This window comes from Eleutherodactylus coqui, chromosome 1, assembly GCF_035609145.1.
Source record: "Eleutherodactylus coqui strain aEleCoq1 chromosome 1, aEleCoq1.hap1, whole genome shotgun sequence".
NCBI classification, from domain to species: domain Eukaryota; kingdom Metazoa; phylum Chordata; class Amphibia; order Anura; family Eleutherodactylidae; genus Eleutherodactylus; species Eleutherodactylus coqui.
Window position 1 is genome coordinate 424,906,387 of NC_089837.1, and position 17,484 is coordinate 424,923,870.

Genomic DNA, 17,484 nt, shown 5'->3' on the forward strand with positions numbered 1-17,484 from the left:
CCACAAGGAGGGACAAAGGCCATTCACCGCCTCCTGGTCACACCTCTGCCTCTTCCCCTGTGCCCCAACCTACCACACAGATCCAATCCCCCTCCCAGGACGCAGGCACGAGCTCCTCCCGGCCTGCACCCACACCATCACCTCCACCGTCCTCCACTCCATCCAGCAATGTCTCTCTGCGCAGCGTTCAGCTGTCGCTAACACAAGCGTTGGAACGAAAGTGGAAATACTCCGCCACCCACCTGCATGCACAAGCTTTAAACGTGCACATTGCCAAATTAATCAGCCTCGAGATGCTGCCATATAGGCTTGTGGAAACGGAGGCTTTCAAAAACATGATGGCGGCAGCAGTCCCGCGGTACTCGGTCTCCAGTCGCCACTATTCTTCCCGGTCCGCGCCCTACACCAGCACGTCTCCCGCAACATAAATCGTGCCCTCACCAACATGGTTATTGGGAAGGTCCACTTAACCACGGACACGTGGACAAGTACTGGCGGGCAGGGCCACTATATCTCCCTGGCGGCACATTGGGTGAACTTGGTGGAGGCTGGGACTGAGTCAGAGCCTGGGACTGCTCACATTCTACCCACAACCAGAATAGTGGGTCCTACCTTGGTGCTGGTATCTGCAGCGTTTTATGCCATCTCCTCCAAACCCTCCCCCTCCTCCTCCACCACATCTACCTCTTCATTAAGAAGTGTGAGCACGTCCACCAGCAGTCAGTAGCACGCAGCGCGGCAGCACAGCGGTGGGCAAGCGTCAGCAAGCCGTGCTGAAACTAATCAGCTTAAGTGACAAGAGGCACATGGCCCCCGAGCTGTTGCAGGGTCTGACAGAGCAGATAGACCTCTGGCTTTCGCCGCTGAGCCTCCAACTGGTCATGGTCGTGTGTGGCAATGGCCGTAACCTGGTGGCGGCTCTGCAGCTCAGCAGCCTCACACACCTGCCATGCCTGCCCCACGTCTTCAATCTGGTAGTTCAGCGGTTTCTGAAAAACTACAGCCACTTGTCTGACCTGCTCGGCAGGGTGCACCGCATCTGCTCACATTTCCGCAAGTCCACCACGGACGCTGCCACCCTGAGGACCCTGCAACGTTGGTTTCAGCTGCCAGGGCACCGACTGCTGTGCGACGTGCCCACATGCTGGAATTCTACGCTGCCCATGATGGTCAGGCTGTACGAGCAGCGTAGAGCAATAGTGGAATACCGACTGCAACATCGGCGGCCGAGTGGTAGTCAGCCTCCATAATTCTTTACTGAGAAGTGGGCATTGATGGTAGACATCTTTTTTTTTTTTTATCAGATTTTTATTGGAATTTTACAGGTTTAAACAGGTTTAGACAATCCGTCTCCTCGCAGAGAGATGCCCCATGTCTCCCTCCACAGTATATTCCCCGCCCACACATAGGGTTGTTGTAGTTCAGTGTACAGTTTTATCTAGCACAATATCTGAAACCTAAAGATAATACTGTAGATGGAGTCTGAAGTAGAAGAGGGGGAAGCATAGGACGTCAGATCATACAAATAACTAATAATGGTCAACCTTAGTGGTTGTAGGGGGGGGTAGGATGGGGAGGGGGGTAGGGGGGGTAGGGGGGGTAGGGGGGGTGGTTAGGGAGGTAGATGGAAGCCGTTTGTCACTTACTTCTCTCCACCGTTGCGCCTCCGTCCAGCCAGGCCAACGCCAGGGGCTCCACCGGACCCTTTGTGTACAGCCACTTTTCCTGTCCTTTCCAGAACGCGTATAATGCCAGATTCAATGTCGGGCTCTGCGACACGGATAGCTTTACAGGTAACGTCGGCAACGTCCGGGGTCTCTTTTCCTAAAGGTGGGGTCCTCTAAAGAGAGGGGAACTCTACTTTCTATTTGTAATCTCTAACTGCCCAGTTGGATAATCTGTATTTCCCAACTTGCCTAATGCATAATCTGCCTCCAGGAAGTCCATATTTTTATGAAGTTATCGTGGGATCCTCTATTCCAGCTAGCTAATTCTTCCATGTTGCAGATTGAGTCAACTTTTGTTCTCCACTGTGAGAGTCGGGGGTGTTTTCTGAAGCCACAGGATTGGTATCAGGGCTTTAGCTGCGTCAAGAGGGAAAGTCAATAGTTTGTCTCTTAGTGGATGAAAGACAGAGGTAGGCCTCCATAGGAGCAGCTTATCTGCTGTCACCGAGAGTCCGGGTTATAGTTGTAGCGTTTTCTCTATTTCTTTCCAGAAAGTGGTGATTTTCGGGCACTCCCACCATATGTGTCTGAAGGAGCCTACTCCCGCATCACACCTCCAACACCTATCATGCGGGGCTAGTTTATAAGCATATAGCTATTGCGGAGTCTTGTACCAGCGGACCAAGAGCTTGTAATGGCTTTCTTGTAGCAAGACACATGGGGAAATGCCGAATGCGGTTTGTAGAATTACTTTAATGTCAGAGGGGGAGAGGGAGATGTTCAGTTCTTTCTCCCACGAGTTAAGGAAATTTGGTTTATAGATTCCTGGGGGTACAATAATTTTTTTGCGGAGTAGAGTTATTGCTTTACTAATAGGAGAGTCTCGGTTAAGGGGTTTTTCGAATGAAGTATCAGGTCGTGTGGACCTATATTTTTTCTTGAATTCTTCTATCGTTTGTATTATGTGGGCCCTTTTGTATAAAGGATAATGAGACTTGGGGTAGCAAGGTCGCTACAATATCAGGGGGTTCTTTGTGCATCTGGTCTTGTAAGTCTTTTAGTTTTAAAGATGTTGAATCTCTCCAAATACTTCTGATAATGTTGTCCATCGACCTTCCCAAAATTTTGTTGATTAGATTTAAAGGGGTCGCTGGGGATGGTGTGAGAGCTAGAGATATTCTTAGTTTATCCCAGATTTCGCACGGGCCTTTAAGCAGAGGGCTAAATTTTTTGGGCCTATAGAGGCCTTTACTGGGGAACCACAAATCTTCCCGTAGGGCTTTCCAATGGGATTCTACTGCTAAGGATTGTAGTAGGGTGTCTTTAGGGGTGGACACAAGTTCCATTCAGTGGTTTAATTGTGTGGCCAAGTAGAAGTCGTGAACACATGGCAAGCCAATCCCCCCTTCTTTCCTTCTCACCATGAGGCTGTATGCTAAACGTGGTCTTCTCTGTCTCCAAACATGTCCTGAAAAGGCTGACCGCAGTGATTTAAGGAAGGCCCGAGGGAGGGCAATCGGAAGCATTCTAAGTTTATATAAAATTTTGGGCAAGACATAAGATTTTAGCACATTTTTTCTGCCAAACCATGAAATAAACAGCATATCGTATGTATGCAGGATTTGTTTCACTTGTGTTAGTAGTGGGATGAAGTTATATTTGTATAATTCTTCAGCTTCTTTAGTGATTGTAATCCCTAGATACAATCACAGACGTATTGGACCATTTGAAGGGTGAACTGGAGCTTAGTACTTTATATTTATTCAAGGGGAGGGAGACTTTTAAAATAATAGATTTGGAGAAGTTGATTTTAAAATTGGAGATAGAACCAACGGTTTCTAGTAGTGTTAATAGGTTTGGGATGCTTGTTTCGGGATCGGAAATGATGAACATGACGTCATCCGCAAATGTTGCCGTATGTAAGGCTTTAGCTCCTATTTTAAGACCTTTTATATTTGGGTTTAGTCTTACTCCCTGAAGGAGGTGCTCCATGGATAGGATGAAGAGGGTCGGTGCTTACCAAAACCAGGGGTATTTTATGGGTTTGTGCGTATTTAGTGGCATGTAGTAATCTATAGCAATTGTTTCTGCCTTCTCTGTCTTTAACAATGCCCATTTTTTCACTATTTATTATAGAGGGGATTAAGTTCTCTAACCTTTTTGCTAGCAGTTTTGCCCAGATTTTGACGTCCAGATTAATCAGGGATATTGGCCTGTAACTGCTGCAGAGTTCGGGGGCCTTTTTTTCTTTATGTATGAGCGTAAAATGCGCTTCTTGCGCTTGTTTAGTTAGTGGGTCTCCGGACATGAGTGCTTCAAACAGGTCTTAGTTTCGGTACTAGAATTTCTTTAAAGGTCTTGTAGTATGTACTTGGAAGACCGTCCGGTCCTGGGCTTTTTCCGGCAGGGCATTGTGTCACTATATCTTCTACTTCTTGTAGAGAAATGGGGTCAAGAAGAGACTTGGCCGCGTTCTCGTCTAGTTTTGGCAGTTGTATGGTGCTTAGGAAATTGTCTATATATTTCTCTTTGCTATTTTGGTTTTTGAGAGGGTCATTTTCTTTGAGATTGTAAAGGTTAGCGTAGAAACGTTGAAAGTTATCTGCAATCTCCTGGGACGAGGAAGCCAATTTCCCTGTGTGGTCGCTAATTGTTGCAATATTGTTTCTAGATTTTGCTTTTTTGATTAGAGACATAAGGAATTTACTCCCTCCATTGCCATGGGAATACGCAATGTGCTTGATATAGAGATGTCTCTTATTATGTCTGGTCTCCAGGAGGTTTTTGAGCGCATGTCTTTGCTTTATTAATTCCTCCTGGTTGTCTACAGCTTGTGATAATTTCGCAGTTTGTTCTAGCTTCACTATTTTAATCAGGAGGTTATCAATTTTGGCTTGAGATTTTTTTTTGATCCTAGTCCCCAGCGCAATAAAGAGGCCTTTCATATACGCCTTGTGCGCTTCCCAGATCACCAGGAATTTCAAGTCTTCTGAGTTGTTTAATGAGAAATATTCTAGTAGGTGTTTAGATAGTTGTGCTTTCTCTGTTTCTGAGTCTAGTAATGAGATATTAAACTTCCAATTCCACTCCCTCGGGCCATCCCCTTTGAATTTAATATATGCGTGGATAGGGGCATGATCAGATACTGTGATCGTCTCGATTTTTGTCTTTTCAACCCTTGTTAGAATATCCTGAGACACCAGTATATAATCCAACCTGTGGTAAGAGGAATGTAATTGGGAGAAAAAGGTGTAATCTTTTGATGAGGGATTTGCGGATCGCCATGTGTCCACGACTCCCAGTTCCTATAGGGTATTATTTAGTTTTTTGATTTGTTTCTGTGGAATCCAGGATCTGCCTGTCGAGGAGTCTAGTACAGGGTTCAAAGTGATGTTTAAGTCCCCTCCTAGAATAATGGGGCCCTCTGCAAATTCTTTCAGAACATTCAGTTGGTCTATCAGCCAGCTGACCTGATTGGAATTGGGGGTGTAAATAATTAGCTATTGTTGTTTTAACGTTGTTAATATACCCTTTTAAGAACAGTACTCTGCCAAGCTCGTCCGAGTATTTGGCTTGACAGTTAAATGTTAGGGATCTGTGGAGGATGGATACTCCCTTGGAGGCAGATGTTGGATGAGGGTTATGATAGCATTGGGTGAATTGCTTCCCTGGTAGGCTTGGGCAGTTACTTAATTTAAAATGGGTTTCTTGTAGTAGAAATATTCTAGTTTTATACTTTTTGATTAATTGAGAAATACTATACCTTTTTTGAGGTGTGTTGAGACCCCGGACGTTGAAAGACGATAATCTTATCGTTCCATGTTCTTATTGCTGGCGCCGCGTGTAGATTTGCGTCTAGGTGGTTATCAGGCTGGGCAGAGGCGCCACCGGCGGAAAGCAAACTCTGGAAAAAGAAAAGTCAACAGTCGTCAGTGGTAGTGGTTTTTGATTATTTTGTCGTCCGGTGTTAGGTCCTGATTGGCTGTGAGAGCGGCAGGAGCTGGACGGGTGGGTGAGTAGGGAGTGGTGTCAGGAGGGTTAGGGCAAGAGTGATATATCAGTATGGGTGGTGAGAGAGAAGAGGGGGGGGGACAGTGGGAAAACAGGGGAGAACAATAGACCTGTTTATGAACAATATAATTACTAAAGACTAGGTCTAAAGGTGGTCCTCTTTTCAGAGGTACAGATGGGTTGCCTCAGGAGGAGGAAAACCACCTGTGTGTGAGAGACTGTTAACTGGTTAGTTAAGTAAATTAAAGCTGTAGCTTTAAGTAAGTTTTAACAGTAAATTGCCTGATTGGAGGGGCACGGTCAGGCTCCAACTTTTAAAGGGGAAAGTAACGTAACAGACATCTCAGTATCTTAGAGACGGGAGAGTCTCTTTTCCGGATAAGTCCTCAGGGGTAGGGTGGTGGACCGTAGGTGTTTTTGAGGAGGTCCTGTTCGGATATCTCTGAAGAGCTGGGGTCATTTAGAGAGTTGGACTCTTGGGGAACTGAGTCTATGTAAAAAGTGGTCATGGTAAGTGTCCTGCGAGTCAAGTCTCTTCCAAAGTGATGTTTTCTCTATTTTTATTCTTTTGCTTACTCTTTGGGGATTTAGCGTAGTTTGCTGTGCGCCAGCTCTCCGGTGTCGGCAGGTGTGGGATGATCGGGAACTCTGGCATAGGGAGCCAGTTGGGAAGTTCAATAGGTTCCAGGCCTAAATGTTGCCAGCTCCCCTGAAGATCTTCTGGGGTTCGTATGCTCAGCCTTTTACCCTTATGCAAGATCCCTAAGCCGAAGGCGTAGAGCCAGGCGTATCTGATGTTTTTCGCTTTAAGAACCTCTAACAAGGGCCTGAGCATCCTGCGCTTAGCCAGGGTAGAAGGTGAGAAGTCCTGAAATAATTGTAGCTCTGCCCCGTCATATATTATGCTCCTGGAGTTTCGTGCGGCGTTTAAAATGGCTGCTGTGTCCGGAAAAGCTAAGAGTCTGCAAATAATGTCTCTGGGGGGGGGGGGGTGTCATTAGCTGCGGGTTGTGGTCTTAGGGCCCTGTGGATCCTCTCTATGACGACAGAGGTTGCTTTGTCTGCCCCCAGTAAATCTGTAAAGACCTCCAGGGCAATTTTTTCCAGAGTGTCATGCGCCCAGGATTCTGGCAGGCCCTTTATCCAGATATTATTCCGTCTACTCCTATTTTCCATATCCTCTTGTATAGCATTTTATTAAGCTGGAGGTGCTGTTCTTTCACCATAGAGGCTAGTTCACTGGAGTGAGTGGTGATATTAGCTGCTGAGCTTTCCAAGTCATCTACCCTTCTTCCCATATGCCTCACCTCCTCCTTGATCTCCATTAGTTCTGCTAGGACTGGCTTCATAGTTTTAATAAGTAGCTCCTTCATGAAGCCCTTAGATAGAGGCTCATCTTCCTCCCCATCTGAGGAGCTGTCCCCTTCCCGCACTGTGGTGCGTGCTGCAGCTGCTGCCGGCACCATCTTACTTGCTGCGTGCGGGGAGCAAGTGCTCCTGTCTTTCAGGAAACGCTGGAGATCAGACTGACCTCGGGATGGTCGAGGGGTCCCTTGCTGTTCCCCACCTCTCTCCTTTGTTATTTTTCCCATTTTGGCTGCAAATCGCTGCTGTCTGGAGCCAGGTACAGTGCCTTAGTGATGGAGCACTTCTCCTATGCGGCCATCACAGTCCGCGGCCAGGCTCCGCCCCCTGGATGGATGGTAGACATCTGCCAGGTCCTCGGATACTTTGAGGAGTCTACCCCAAATGGTGAGTGGCGATGCAGCCATCATTACCATCCCTTTACCAGCATTACCATCCCGCTGCTTTGCCTGCTGAGAAGTTCGCTGCTAAGCATAAAGGCCGACTCTTTGCAGTTGGAACAGGAGATGGAGGATGACAGTATGTCGCTTGATAGCCAGAACACCCTCATGTCTATATCTCAGCACGTTTTGGAGGAGGAGGAGGAGGAGGAGGGGGAAGAGACTGCTGGGCACACTGCAGAGGGTACCCATGCTGCTTGCCTCTCATCTGTTCAGCGTGTATGGGCTGAAGAGGAGGATCCTGAAAGTCCTCTTTCTAGTGAGGACAGTGATGTGTTGCGTACTGGGACCCTGGCACATATGGCTGACTTCATATTAGGCTGCCTTTCCCGTGACCCTCTCGTTAGACGAATTCTGGCCAGCACAGATTACTGTGTGTACACCCTTCTTGACCCACGGTATAAGGAGAACCTTTCCACTCTCATTCCCGAAGAGGAAAGGGGTACGAGAGTGATGCAATACCACAGGGCTCCGGTGGAAGAAGTGTTTCTAAAGTTCCCATCTGACAGCGCTAGTGGCAGAAGATGCAGTTCCGAGGGCCAAGTAACAGGGGAGGAATGGGGATCAGGCAGCATGTCCAGCGCAGGCAGGGGAACACTCTCCAAGGCCTTTGCCAGCTTTATGGCTCCCTAGCAAGACTGTGTCACCACTCCTCAGTCAAGGCTGAGTCGAAGGGAGCACTGTAAAAAGATGGTGAGGGAGTACGTAGTCAATCGTACCACCATACTTTGTGATGCCTCTGCTCCATACAACTATTGGGTGTCAAAGCTCGACACGTGGTACGAACTTGTGCTGTACGCTCTGGAGGTGCTGGCCTGAGAGGGTGTTTAGTGCAGCTGGGGGAATCATCACGGAGAAGCGTACCCGCCTGTCAACTGTCAGTGCCGACATGCTTACACTCATAAAGATGAACAAAGGCTGGATTTCCCCAGACTTCTCTTCTCCACCGGCGGAAAGCAGTGGAACCTAATGATTTTTTTTTGCTGCAACAGGAGAAAAAAGGGGGAATTAGCTTCGTTAATCAATCTCGTATATTATTACTCCTCCTCCTACTCCTCCTGCTCCTCCTAAAACAGCATGTCATCACGCTGAACTGCCAAATTTTCTGCTGCCCAAAAGGCTCTGTTTAAATGTTTTTTTTTACAAAGTTTCAAAAGTATTTATACTTTAACAGAAACCAATTTTTTTTCACAGGGCTGCCTCCAGGCTGTATCACAAATTAAGCAACAGTGAGCTATATCTTTAAAAAATGGTTATGGGTTTCACCTGCCCTCGCGGTTGAGCAATTTTTCAGGGGTACACTTGTACTCTTGGTACACCAATTTTTCAGGCCCTTGCCTATACTGTTATCTAACTAATATTTCCGACCTTCGCCTACACTCTGGGTATCCAAATTTTTTCAGGTGTTCGCCTATACTCTTGGTACACCAATGTTGGTACACTCTTGCTACAGAAATGTTACTGGGGTCCGCCTATACTCTTGCTACATAAAAGTTACTAGGGTCCGCCTATACTTCATCTGCAGAAGTGTTATAGGGGTCTGCCTATACTTCAGCTGCAGAAATGTTACATGGGTCCGCCTATACTCTTGCTGCAGAAATGTTACTGGGGTCTGTCTATACTCTTGCTACAGAAATGTCATTGTGGTCCGCCTATACTCTTGCTTCATAAATGTTACTGGGGTCTGCCTATACTCTTGCTATATAAATGTAATTGGGGTCCGCCTATACTCTTGCTACAGAAATGTTACAGGGGTCCGCCTATACTCTTGGTACATAAATGTGATTGGGGTTCGCCTATACTCTTGCTACATAAATGTGATTAGGGTCCGCCTATACTCTTGCTATATAAATGCAATTGGGGTCCGCCTATACTCTTGCTACATAAATGTTACAGTGGTCCCCCTATACTCTTGCTACGTAAATGTTATTGGGGTCCGCCTATCCTCTTGTACAGAAATTTTACAGGGGTCTGCCTATAGTCTTGCTACATAAATGTTATTGGAGTTCGCCTATACTGTTGCTACAGAAATGTTACTGGGGTCTGCCCATACACTTGGTACAGTAGAAGCAGAAACCAAAAATGGCAACAGCACGCAAAATAAATTTACTATCAGAAGTATACATATCTATAATCTAACCACATTAAATAATGCGAGGTTCTTAGTATATAATTTGATCAAATTACATTGGCCCATCTACCACCGTCCAGGTGACCAAGCTCTCAGATGGGTCCTAACTAGAGATGAGCGAACGTATTCGTCAGAGCTTGATATTCGTGCGAATATTAGGGTGTTCGGGATGTTCGTTATTCGTAACGAACACCATGCGGTATTCGGGTTACTTTCACTTCCTTCCCTGAGACGTTAGCGCGCTTTTCTGGCCAATTGAAAGACAGGGAAGGCATTACAACTTCCCCCTGTGACGTTCAAGCCCTATACCACCCCCCTGCTGTGAGTGGCTGGGAAGATCAGATGTCACCCGAATGTAAAAGTCGGCCCCTCCCGCGGCTCGCCTCAGATGCCTTGTGAGTTAGATGAGGGACAGTGCTGCTGGCACCGGAGCTGCTGTAGGGAGAGATATAGCAGTTAGTGTAGGCTTCAAGAACCCCAAAGGTCCTTATTAGGGCCAGTAATACCTGTGTGTTGGCTGCTGTTAGCAGTGACTTTTTTTTTTTTTTCTCAAAATCGCCTCTGCAGAGCGTTGCACCCGGCATTAGGGACAGAAGTGTTGGATAGGCAGGGAGAGTGTTAGGAGTGAGTGTAGCCTTCAAGAACCTCAACGGTCCTTTCTAGGGCCATATTTAACCGTGTGCAGTACTGTGCTGGCTGCTGTTAGCTGTGCTGCATATTTTTTTTTTCTCAAAATCGCCTCTGCAGAGCATTGCACCCTCCATTGATACTACAGGGAAAGAATTGTGTAGGCAGGGCCAGAACACAGTTATTATTCATTGAATATACGCAGTGGGTCCTTTTGGTGTAAAAAAAGGGAAAAGAAATCTATTTGTCCTGCCTCTGTCCGTCCTAAGGGCTGTGGACACGTGTGAGCTGCGTGTACAACGTTAAAAAATCAGACGCACCCAGCTACGGTTTACTGCTGGCTTCGCCATTTGCTTTCCTTAATTGGGAAAAAAATACCTGCTCTGCCAGAGTTAATAACTCTGCTACCCTCAAGTTCTGTGACACATTAGCAGGGCCACAGCACAGTTATTAAACTTAGATTATTCATTCACTAGAGGCAGTGGGGCGTTTCGTTTTCAAAAAAGGTAAAAAGTTATATTTGGCCTGCACCAATGTTTCAGTGGTTCACCTATATTCTTGCTGCAGACATATTATAGGGGTTCACCTATACTTTGCTACAGAAATGTTATTGGGGTTTGCCTATACTCTTGCTACATAAATGTTATTGGGGTCCGCCTATACTCTTGCTACAGAAATGTTACTAGGGTCTGTCCATACTCTTGCTACATAAATGTTATTGGAGTTCACCTATACTCTTGCTACATAAAAGTTACTGGAGTCCGCCTATTCTCTTGCTACATAAATGTTATTAGGGTCTGCCTATACTTTTGCTACATAAGTTACTGGGGTACACCTATGCTCTTGCTACAGACATGTTACAGGGGTCCGCCTATACTCTTGCTACATAAATGTCATTGGGGTCCGCCTATACTTTTGCTACATAAATGTTACTTGGGTCTGCCTATACTCTTGCTACATAAAAGTTACTGGGGTCCGCCTATACTCTTGCTACAGAAATGTTATTGGGGTCCGCCTATACTCTTGCTACATAAATGTTATTGGGGTCCGCCTATAGTCTTGCTACATAAATGTTACTGGGGTCTGCCTGGACTATTGCTACAGAAATGTTACTGGGGTCCACCTATACTCTTGCTACAGACATGTTACATGGGTCCGCCTATACTCTTGCTGCAGAAATGTTACTGGGGTTTGCCTATACTCTTGCTACATAAACGTTATTGGGGTCCGCCTATACTCTTGCTACAGAAATTTTACATAGGTCCGGCTATACTCATGCTACATACATGTTACAGGGCTCTGCCTATACTCTTGCTACATAAATGTGATTGGGGTCCGCCTATACTCTTGCTACATAAATGTTACAGGGGTCTGCCTATACTCTTGCTACAAAAATCTTACTGGGGTCAGCCTGCACTCTTGCTACAGAAATGTTACTGGGGTCCTCCTATACTCTTGCTACATAAAAGTTACTGGGGTCCGCCTATACTTCAGCTGCAGAAATGTTACTGGGGGCAGCCTGCACTCTTGCTACAGAAATGTTACTGGGGTCCGCCTATACTCTTGCTACATAAATGTGATTGGGGTCCGCCTATACTCTTGCTACATAAATGTTACAGGGGTCTGCCTATACTCTTGCTACAAAAATCTTACTGGGGTCAGCCTGCACTCTTGCTACAGAAATGTTACTGGGGTCCTCCTATACTCTTGCTACATAAAAGTTACTGGGGTCCGCCTATACTTCAGCTGCAGAAATGTTACTGGGGTCAGCCTGCACTCTTGCTACAGAAATGTTACTGGGGTCCGCCTATACTCTTGCTACATAAAAGTTACTAGGGTCCGCCTATACTTCAGCTGCAGAAGTGTTATAGGGGTCTGCCTATACTTCAGCTGCAGAAATGTTACATGGGTCCGCCTATACTCTTGCTGCAGAAATGTTACTGGGGTCTGTCTATACTCTTGCTACAGAAATGTTACAGCGGTCTGCCTATACTCTTGCTACAGAAATGTCATTGTGGTCCGCCTATACTCTTGCTTCATAAATGTTACTGGGGTCTGCCTATACTCTTGCTACAGACATGTTACATGGGTCCGCCTATACTCTTGCTGCAGAAATGTTACTGGGGTTAGCCTATACTCTTGCTTCATAAATGTTACTGGGGTCTGCCTATACTCTTGCTATATAAATGTAATTGGGGTCCGCCTATACTCTTGCTACAGACATGCTATAGTGGTTCGCTTATACTCTTGCTACATAAATGTTATTGGGGGCCGAATATACTCTTGCTACATAAATGTTATTGGGGTCCGCCTATAGTCTTGCTACATAAATGTTACTGGGGTCTGCCTGCACTCTTGCTACAGAAATGTTACTGGGGTCCGCCTATACTCTTGCTACAGACATGTTACATGGGTCCGCCTATACTCTTGCTGCAGAAATGTTACTGGGGTTAGCCTATACTCTTGCTACAGAAATGTTCCTGGGGTCCGCCTATACTCTTGCTACAGAAATGTTACTGGGGTCCGCCTATACTCTTGCTACAGAAATGTTACAGGGCTCTGCCTATACTCTTGCTACAGAAATGTGATTGGGGTCCGCCTATACTCTTGCTACATAAATGTTACAAGGGTCTGCCTATACTCTTGCCAGAAAAATCTTACTGGGGTCAGCCTGCACTCTTGCTACAGAAATGTTACTGGGGTCCGCCTATACTCTTGCTACAGACATGTTACATGGGTCCGCCTATACTCTTGCTGCAGAAATGTTACTGGGGTTAGCCTATACTCTTGCTACAGAAATGTTCCTGGGGTCCGCCTATACTCTTGCTACAGAAATGTTACTGGGGTCCGCCTATACTCTTGCTACAGAAATGTTACAGGGCTCTGCCTATACTCTTGCTACAGAAATGTGATTGGGGTCCGCCTATACTCTTGCTACATAAATGTTACAAGGGTCTGCCTATACTCTTGCCAGAAAAATCAAACTGGGGTCAGCCTGCACTCTTGCTACAGAAATGTTACTGGGGTCCGCCTATACTCTTGCTACAGACATGTTACATGGGTCCGCCTATACTCTTGCTGCAGAAATGTTACTGGGGTTAGCCTATACTCTTGCTACAGAAATGTTCCTGGGGTCCGCCTATACTCTTGCTACAGAAATGTTACTGGGGTCCGCCTATACTCTTGCTACAGAAATGTTACAGGGCTCTGCCTATACTCTTGCTACAGAAATGTGATTGGGGTCCGCCTATACTCTTGCTACATAAATGTTACAAGGGTCTGCCTATACTCTTGCCAGAAAAATCAAACTGGGGTCAGCCTGCACTCTTGCTACAGAAATGTTACTGGGGTCCGCCTATACTCTTGCTACATAAAAGTTACTAGGGTCCGCCTATACTTCAGCTGCAGAAGTGTTATAGGGGTCTGCCTATACTTCAGCTGCAGAAATGTTACATGGGTCCGCCTATACTCTTGCTGCAGAAATGTTACTGGGGTCTGTCTATACTCTTGCTACAGAAATGTCATTGTGGTCCGCCTATACTCTTGCTTCATAAATGTTACTGGGGTCTGCCTATACTCTTGCTATATAAATGTAATTGGGGTCCGCCTATACTCTTGCTACAGAAATGTTACAGGGGTCCGCCTATACTCTTGGTACATAAATGTGATTGGGGTTTGCCTATACTCTTGCTACATAAACGTTATAGGGGTCCGCCTATACTCTTGCTACATAAATGTGATTAGGGTCCGCCTATACTCTTGCTATATAAATGCAATTGGGGTCCGCCTATACTCTTGCTACATAAATGTTACAGTGGTCCCCCTATACTCTTGCTACGTAAATGTTATTGGGGTCCGCCTATCCTCTTGTACAGAAATTTTACAGGGGTCTGCCTATAGTCTTGCTACATAAATGTTATTGGAGTTCGCCTATACTGTTGCTACAGAAATGTTACTGGGGTCTGCCCATACACTTGGTACAGTAGAAGCAGAAACCAAAAATGGCAACAGCACGCAAAATAAATTTACTATCAGAAGTATACATATCTATAATCTAACCACATTAAATAATGCGAGGTTCTTAGTATATAATTTGATCAAATTACATTGGCCCATCTACCACCGTCCAGGTGACCAAGCTCTCAGATGGGTCCTAACTAGAGATGAGCGAACGTATTCGTCCGAGCTTGATATTCGTGCGAATATTAGGGTGTTCGGGATGTTCGTTATTCGTAACGAACACCATGCGGTATTCAGGTTACTTTCACTTCCTTCCCTGAGACGTTAGCGCGCTTTTCTGGCCAATTGAAAGACAGGGAAGGCATTACAACTTCCCCCTGTGACGTTCAAGCCCTATACCACCCCCCTGCTGTGAGTGGCTGGGAAGATCAGATGTCACCCGAATATAAAAGTCGGCCCCTCCCGCGGCTCGCCTCAGATGCCTTGTGAGTTAGATGAGGGACAGTGCTGCTGGCACCGGAGCTGCTGTAGGGAGAGATATAGCAGTTAGTGTAGGCTTCAAGAACCCCAAAGGTCCTTATTAGGGCCAGTAATACCTGTGTGTTGGCTGCTGTTAGCAGTGACTTTTTTGTTTTTTTCTCAAAATCGCCTCTGCAGAGCGTTGCACCCGGCATTAGGGACAGAAGTGTTGGATAGGCAGGGAGAGTGTTAGGAGTGAGTGTAGCCTTCAAGAACCTCAACGGTCCTTTCTAGGGCCATATTTAACCGTGTGCAGTACTGTGCTGGCTGCTGTTAGCTGTGCTGCATTTTTTTTTTTTCTCAAAATCGCCTCTGCAGAGCATTGCACCCTCCATTGATACTACAGGGAAAGAATTGTGTAGGCAGGGCCAGAACACAGTTATTATTCATTGAATATACGCAGTGGGTCCTTTTGGTGTAAAAAAAAGGGAAAAGAAATCTATTTGTCCTGCCTCTGTCCGTCCTAAGGGCTGTGGACACGTGTGAGCTGCGTGTACAACGTTAAAAAATCAGACGCACCCAGCTACGGTTTACTGCTGGCTTCGCCATTTGCTTTCCTTAATTGGGAAAAAAATACCTGCTCTGCCAGAGTTAATAACTCTGCTACCCTCAAGTTCTGTGACACATTAGCAGGGCCACAGCACAGTTATTAAACTTAGATTATTCATTCACTAGAGGCAGTGGGGCGTTTCGTTTTCAAAAAAGGTAAAAAATTATATTTGGCCTGCAGTCTTGCGCCAATTTATTTCCTGCCTGTGAAATCAAATCACTGGTAATACAGCATGCTGAGGGGTAGGGGTAGGCCTAGAGGACGTGGACGCGGCCGAGGACGCGGAGGGCCAAGTCAGGGTGTGGGCACAGGCCGAACTCCTGTTCTAGGTGTATCGCAGCCGTCTGCTGCGCGATTAGTAGACAGGCACGTTTCTGGCGTCCCGACAGTCATCGCACAATTCATGGGTCCACGCGGGAGACGGTTATTAGAAAATGAGCAGTGTGAGCAGGTCCTGTCGTGGATGGCAGAAAGTGCTTCGAGCAACCTATCGTCCACCCACAGTTCTGCGCCGTCCACTGCTGCAAATCCGAATCCTCTGTCTGCTGCTCCTCCTTCCTCCCAGCCTCCTCACTCCACTACAATGACACATGCTCAGGAGCGGGAACACTCCCAGGAACTGTTCTCGGGCCCCTGCTCAGATTGGGCAGCAGTGGTTCCTCTCCCACCAGAGGAGTTTATCGTCACTGATGCCCAACCATTCGAAAGTTCCCGGGAAGAGGCTGGGGACTTCCGCCAACTGTCTCAAGAACTTTCTGTGGGTGAGGAGGACGATGACGATGAGACACAGTTGTCTTGCAGTGAGGTAGTAGTAAGGGCAGTAAGTCCGAGGGAGCAGCGCACAGAGGATTCGGAGGAAGAGCAGCAGGACGATGAGGTGACTGACCCCACCTGGTGTGCAACGCCTACACAGGACAGGTCTTCAGAGGGGGAGGCACGGGCAGCAGCAGGGCAGGTTGCAAGAGGCAGTGCGGTGGCCAGGGGTAGAGGCAGGGCCAGACCGAATAATCCACCAACTGTTTCCCAAAGCGCCCCCTCGCGCCATGCCACCCTGCAGAGGCCGAGGTGCTCTAAGGTCTAGCAGTTTTTCACAGAGACGCCTGACAACCGACGAACAGTGGTGTGCAACCTTTGTCGCGCAAAGCTCAGCCGGGGAGCCAACACCAACAGCCTCACCACCACCAGCATGCGCAGACATATGATGGCCAAGCACCCCACAAGGTGGGGCGAAGGCCGTTCACCGCCTCCGGTTTGCACCCCTGCCTCTCCCCCTGTGCCCCAACCTGCCACTGAGATTCAACCCCCCTCTCAGGACACGGGCACTACCGCCTCATGGCCTGCACCCACACCCTCACCTCCGCTGTCCTCGGCCCCATCCACCAGTGTAGTTCAGCGCACCGTCCAGCCGTCGCTTGCGCAAGTGTTGGAGCGCAAGCGCAAGTACGCCGCCACGCACCTGCACGCTCAAACGTTAACCGTCCGCATAGCAAAATTCATCAGCCTTGAGATGCTGCCGTATAGGGTTGTGGAAACGGAGTCCTTCAAAAGTATCATGGAGGCGGCGGCCCCGCGCTACTCAGTTCCCAGTCGCCACTACTTTTCCCGATGTGCCGTCCCAGCCCTGCACGACCACGTCTCCCGCAACATTGTACGCGCCCTCACCAACGCGGTTACTGCCACGGTCCACTTAACAACGGACACGTGGACAAGCACAGGCGGGCAGAGCCACTACATCTCCCTGACGGCACATTGGGTGAATTTAGTGGAGGCTGGGACAGAGTCAGAGCCTGGGACCGCTCACGTCCTACCCACCCCCAGAATTGCGGGCCAGAGCTCGGTGGTGGTATCTGCGGAGGTGTATGCTTCCTCCACTAAAGCACCCTCCTCCTCCTCCTCCTCCTCCTCCGCAACCTCTGTCTCGCAATCAAGATGTGTTAGCAGCAGCATGTCGCCAGCAGTCGGTGTCGCGCGGTGTGGCAGCACAGCGGTGGGCAAGCGTCAGCAGGCCGTGCTGAAACTACTCAGCTTAGGAGATAAGAGGCACACGGCCCACAAACTGCTGCAGGGTCTGACACAGCAGACCGACCGCTGGCTTGCGCCGCTGAGCCTCCAACCGGGCATGGTCGTGTGTGACAACGGCCGTAACCTGGTGGCGGCTCTGCAGCTCGGCAGCCTCACGCACGTGCCATGCCTGGCCCACGTCTTTAATTTGGT